This window comes from Trichechus manatus, unplaced genomic scaffold (genome assembly GCF_000243295.1).
Source record: "Trichechus manatus latirostris isolate Lorelei unplaced genomic scaffold, TriManLat1.0 scaffold00009, whole genome shotgun sequence".
In the NCBI taxonomy this organism is placed as follows: Eukaryota; Metazoa; Chordata; class Mammalia; order Sirenia; family Trichechidae; genus Trichechus; species Trichechus manatus.
Window position 1 is genome coordinate 33,766,354 of NW_004443945.1, and position 6,000 is coordinate 33,772,353.

The window sequence follows — 6,000 nt, forward strand, 5'->3', positions numbered from 1 at the left end:
ATTTAGAAGTAAAATAAATTTAAAAATCATTCTTATAGGATGCCTAGAGCAAATAAAAGGCATTTGACCCCATAATCATAACCCCTCTAATAATAATCACACGTGATGTGTTGACAGATGTACACACAGGGACTTTCAATTCATTAAAGGTTTTCAGGGGTAGCAAATTCACCTGAAATTATGTAATGAATTATACTTGATTATTCTAAGTGGCATCATAAGTGGTAAAGAGGGAAAAACAAAAACTCAACAGGATGGGTTAAGAAAGATTTTTTTCTGTAGTAAGAGAGCAATTGGGATATTTCCAAGGGCAATAGCAAGGGAATATGTAGTAACATAGTTGAGAAATTAATACGCAGATGGGTGGGGCATTTAAGAATAATAGTTTTCATAAAATAATTAAAAATAAAGTGAGTTAATAACAACGTTTCACATAATTCTTTACTTCTCACTAAGTAGGACACTGATGATTTCTAGTATCGTAATTCCTTCATGTGTTCTTTTTCTGTATTACCAGAAAATAGGTAAGATGCATGATTTGCAAGGGTGAGTGTGGTGGGGGTGATGGGGAGATGATACATCTCTGGCCATACTGAGCCTATATACAATTCAGAAAAAAAAAATCTTTCATCCATCCATTCATCCACCCACCCACCTACCCATCCATCCATCCATGCATACATGCATTCATCCATCTATCTATCCAATATGTATATAGATTTTATTTTCAGTCTTTGATTATGGTAGTTTTTATCAGTTACAAATTAAGGCATTTGAAAGCAATTTTATTCTCAGAAGTAAGAATAATCTTTGCATAAATTTTTCAATGAGTTATCATTTTCCCATAATCCTTTAAAATAATTAGTTGAAGTCCATTTGTCAAGATAATTCTTCCCATTATTGTGCAGTGACTGATACAAGAATAAGAGTTTTATTATGAATCTTATGTTAGGTATTCTTGTCAATCATATTCCATCAGCACGGCTTTAATAAGGTTACAAAGAATAATGGGTTAGTTTTGGCAAGTACTGATAGTGTAAACGGTGTACTAATAGTACACCATTTAGGGTGTAATCCAAACACACACAAATAGGAAATATGTGCATTCCTCCTGTTTACATTTTTTAACAGAATCTAAAAAAACAGAACAAACAAAAAAACAAATATGGTAGTTTAAAAGCATGTACGTACTGCATTTTGATTTGATAGTGTGGCCAAATAAAGAAAAATACACACTGAAAGTGCAAATTTTGAACTCATGTCCTTCTAAATAGATTTCAATAAGCATAGCATTTCCTTTATAATTCACTGATCAGACTAGAAAATACATATGAAAAAAGTTGGCATTCTCACAAGAATAGTAAGTGACTCAGAGGCATGGTCTATACTAGCCTTGAAAATAAAATTAATGCTTTACCATCAGTATTTATAAAGTGCCCTTTAACTTCAAGTAAATTCACTAAATAAATGTTTTCACTTGTCACCAACCAGTGACAAAAGTCATTTCAAACAAAAAGATGAAAAGAACATTTGCCTGGACCTGGTTGGATTATGAGACCTGAAGTCTGAGGTTTTCAATGTGTTCTCATTGCCTAACTCTGCATGTTTTGCCACAGACCTGTCTTTCTGACCTTCCACTTTTCCAAAAATGGCCTCCGACTATATATTTTTGGTCTTACCTTCCATTTTCTGTTCATGTTCATCATGCTTCATTCAAGTTGAGGAATTTTCTTGCCTCTATACCTTTGCTGAAGCCCTGGTGGCACAGTGGTTAAGACCTCGGCTGCTAACCAAAAGGTCAGCAGTTTGAATCCACCAGCTGCTCCTTGGATACCCTATGGGGCAGTAGTACTCTGTCCTATAGGGTCTCTGTGAGTCTGAATTGACTCAACAGCAAAGGGTTTGGTTTGGATTTTACCCCTTTGCTAACGTATTCTCTCTTGCCTAGAATTTCCATTCTTTCATCTCCATCTGTGAAATCCTTCCTATACATGAGGCCCACATTCAACACCACATCCTTTTTGAGGTCTCCCCAAATCCCTCCTCTTGGGCATGTTTTTCTCTCTTTCCTAAGCAAACAAGGCTGGTATCATTTCTACACAATGCCTAGCCCGGAGCACTGTACATAATATAAAGTCATAGATCAATTGAATGGGGAATGATTGTAGTGGAGGTCAGCAGAGATGTGTTTTCCTTTCCATGTCCATAGGGCATTTGCATCCCCTTGGAATAATGTGAGAAGAGAAGAAATAAATCTGTTCTGGCTCAGAGGAACAGTCAGAATAAAGGCTAAGCTGCTGAAGCAAAGAGACCAAAATATTTGATTTATAGGGACTTATTTCTGTCTCATACAACAGTCTAGCTGTTTTAGGTTGTGGGGCATCTCTACTCTGTATAGTCATGCAGTGACACGGGAGGTTGCTTCTGTCTTTTTAAAACTCCATGTCCTAGGATACTGGCTTGTCTGGAAAGTTGAAGCTGCACCTCAGGCACATCTGTGTTCAGCTAGCATGAAGGGGAAATACAGCAAGTTCAGGACAAATAATTTCCTATTAAACAAGTGAAGCAGAAGTTGAACATATCACTTCTGCATGCATTCCATGGCTGAGAAATTCAGTCACATGGCCATCGTTAGCTAGAAGGGTGGCTGTAACAACTAGTTTCTAAATGGGAGCCTGGGAAGAAGAGGAGAATGGAATTGGTGGGGAGGAAAACTCCATGTATGCCCCAGTCTGTAACTAGATTCAGGGCCTCTGACCCACAGAGGATCTGACTGAACTTATATAGATCCATGCTCTCCCAAGGACTAAACTCCCTGTGTATCAACTCCCTTAGAGAAAAGAGAAAATGCAACAGTTAAATGTTTGCATTTAGTTTCAAATGGCAGGAGCAAAACATTAAAAAACAAACAAACATCAACATATGCAATAAACAAATATAAACTTGGCATGAAGGGACATTCTTCATCATTTGGAGGTGAGAATTGGAAAGGGCAGAGAAAGACAAAGAGCAATGCAGATCAGCTGCATTTCTTCTACCCCCAAGTCCAATGTAGGAGTCAGCTGGTGAAAGCAGTGATTGATTTAAATCCCGTTTATTGTATGCCTGGCCTGATTAATCGAATCCTAATGCCAATCCATGAAAACTACTGTTGTAGAGAAAGTGGAAGACTCGTTCATATTTTTCTGAAAAGCCATACAAAATAAAAACTGTTAAAATTCTGAAGGTTTAAACCCACAATTGCAGTGATAGAGAAGAGATAATATAAAGTATTTTGAAGCAACAAGAGAGTCCAAATTAACCACTGACAAGCCACTTGGAAGTGGCATTTACACTAGTGAGTTAGGATCTGTGATAAGCCAACAGCAGTTTCCCCAAGGACATTTATTGCCTATGGTGGAAGGTGAGAACATTTTCAGAGTGCTATTTTCCTAACTTTTTTATAAATTGCAAAAGCAATACCAGAGACTGTTAGGAGCTTTATTTTTTTCTACTGAATATAGTAAAACCTACAATCAGGGACTTCTGGGCAACATGTTGCTATAGACAGAGGCACCATGCCATCCCTCCACAGCAAAGATCCAGAAAACTAAATCAAACAGAGACAAACGTCAGTCCTGAAACCCTAAGCATCAAATGAAGAGATAAAGAACTCAGCCAAGAATTGAATAGAATAAGAAACTGACAGAGAACAGAGAGGGAGGAGAGATACATGCAGAGGTCCCCTATCAGCTAAAACAGCAGGGATCCACCATCTTGGACTCCTGTTGGATATCAGTGAACAGGAAGTACGGGAAAGCAGCTTCACGGAGCTCCCAGCAGGAGACAGAACAACCGGTAACCAGTGATATACACTTTTCCAGCCCCCATCCTTCTTCACCCCCACTTCGCCTCTTCTGCCTCCTGCGGCCTCAGTCTCTTGGCTGGGAGGTGCCAGCTTCACCCCTGTGCCACTTGGATTCCACCTGCCCGCACTGGCTGGCTCCCTGAGTGCCATTTTTGGCTGCTGCCATTGCTTTTTTCCTCTTCTTTTGGTTTCTTCCATACCTCTCACAACCTCCCCCTCCTTTCTCTCAAATACCTGGCTCTGTGCACCATCTTTGCTTCTTCCTGAAAGGCTGTGAAAAACTGCTTGATGGGGAACTGCTTTCCAGTCCATGCCACCATGCTGATGGGATCCCCAGGGCTTTTTTTTGTTTGTTTGTTTTGATTTATTTGTTTTCTTTTTCTTTTCTCAGCTTGGGAGCCCCTTCTAGCTGGGCAGTACTGTGTGGCTTGGGAGCTACTCCCTTAGCCTGCGCAGCCACGCATTGGGTTCCCTGGGAGCATTTCTTTTTTCTTGTTTTTGTTTGTTTTGTTTTCTTTTCTCTCTTTTTCCCTTTTTCTGTTTCTTCGTTTCTCAGTTTCTCGTCTCTCTGTACTTACCTTCTCTTCCTGTCTCCTGAATACCTGACACCATGTGACACCTCTAACCCTTCTAACCAGGCTGTACTTCATGGCCTGGTAGCAACTTCCCCAGTTCTCGCAGCTGCACTGGTGGGATCTCTGGGGGCTTTTTTTTCATTTTTTTTTCTAATTTTTATTTATTCATTTTTTTTTTTACTCTTTTTCTTTTTATACATTTCTCAGTCTCTCATCACTCCATTCTAATGGCAAGCTCCCTTAGCACTCTTTTTTGTTTGTTTGTTTCTTTGTATGTTTTTGGCTCCTGTTCCTCTCTCCTCTCTCCCATACGCATCTTAGCTCCACACATCGCAATCTCCGCCCTCCTTCCTGCCTACCTTCACCTTGTGCTGAACATCACACCCCCCAAGCAGCACAGGCATGGCCTACTGGAACCTGCCCTGCACAGATTCCCAATCTACCCTGTTGGCCCAAGTACATGCCACAAACAACTCATCCCAGCAACTCCTCTTCAGCTAGACCTGCCCTAATGTACCATACCTGAGCGACTGACCCTGCTTATTGGACAAGGAGGTGAAAAATATCGTGCCCACAGATGAGCAAACAACAAAGAACACACAGCCCACCTGCTCAGACATAAACAAATAAAACAAAAAAGCAGGACGAAACAAACAAAGCTATCAATAAATGAGGAAAATAAGTACTGAATGTCCCAAAGACAGCAGACAATATCAAAACATATTGAAAAACAGGACAGAATGGTTCCAGTAGGCTTCCAAAATAAAACACCAGATGACTTTCCAGTAGAAGAAAAGGCACTAGAACTACCAGATAGGGAATTCAAATCTATAATATTCAGAGCTATCAAAGAGTTGAAGCAAAAAGCAGACAAAAATGAGGAAAAAATAGACAAATTCATGGAAAAGGCAGACAAATTCATGGAAAATACAGACAAAAAAATGGAAGAATTCAGGAAAATAATACAGGAACAAAATGGCAAAATAAATTCACAACTAGAAATCATACAAAAACAACAATTAGAAATCTAAAAGATAAACAATAAGATTTCAGAAATGGACAATGTCATAGAAGGCTTGAGGAGCAGGTTTGAAATGATGGAAGACAGGATCAGCGGAATTGAAGAGAAACACTTGGATACAACTCTGTTTGAGGAAAAATCAGAAAAAAGAATGAGGAAAAATGAAGAAACCCTGAGAATTATGTGGGATATAATCAAAAGCAAAAATTTTCGAGTGATCAGAGTCCCAGAGCAGGGGGAGAAAACAGAAAACACAGAGAGGATCATTGAAGAAGTGCTGAAAGAAAACTTCCCCAATATAATGAAAGATGAAAAGCTGACCATCCAAGAAGCTTAACGAACCCCATATAGGATAGACCCCCAAAAGAAAATCACCGAGGCATATCATAACCACACTCACTAAAACCAAAGACAAACAAAGAGACAGCAGATCGAGAAAAACAAAAAGTCACCTACAGACGATAAACAATAAGACTAAGCTCAGATTATTAGGCAGAAACCATGCAGGCAAGAAGGCAATGGGATGACATATATAAAACCTTGAAAGAAAAACATTG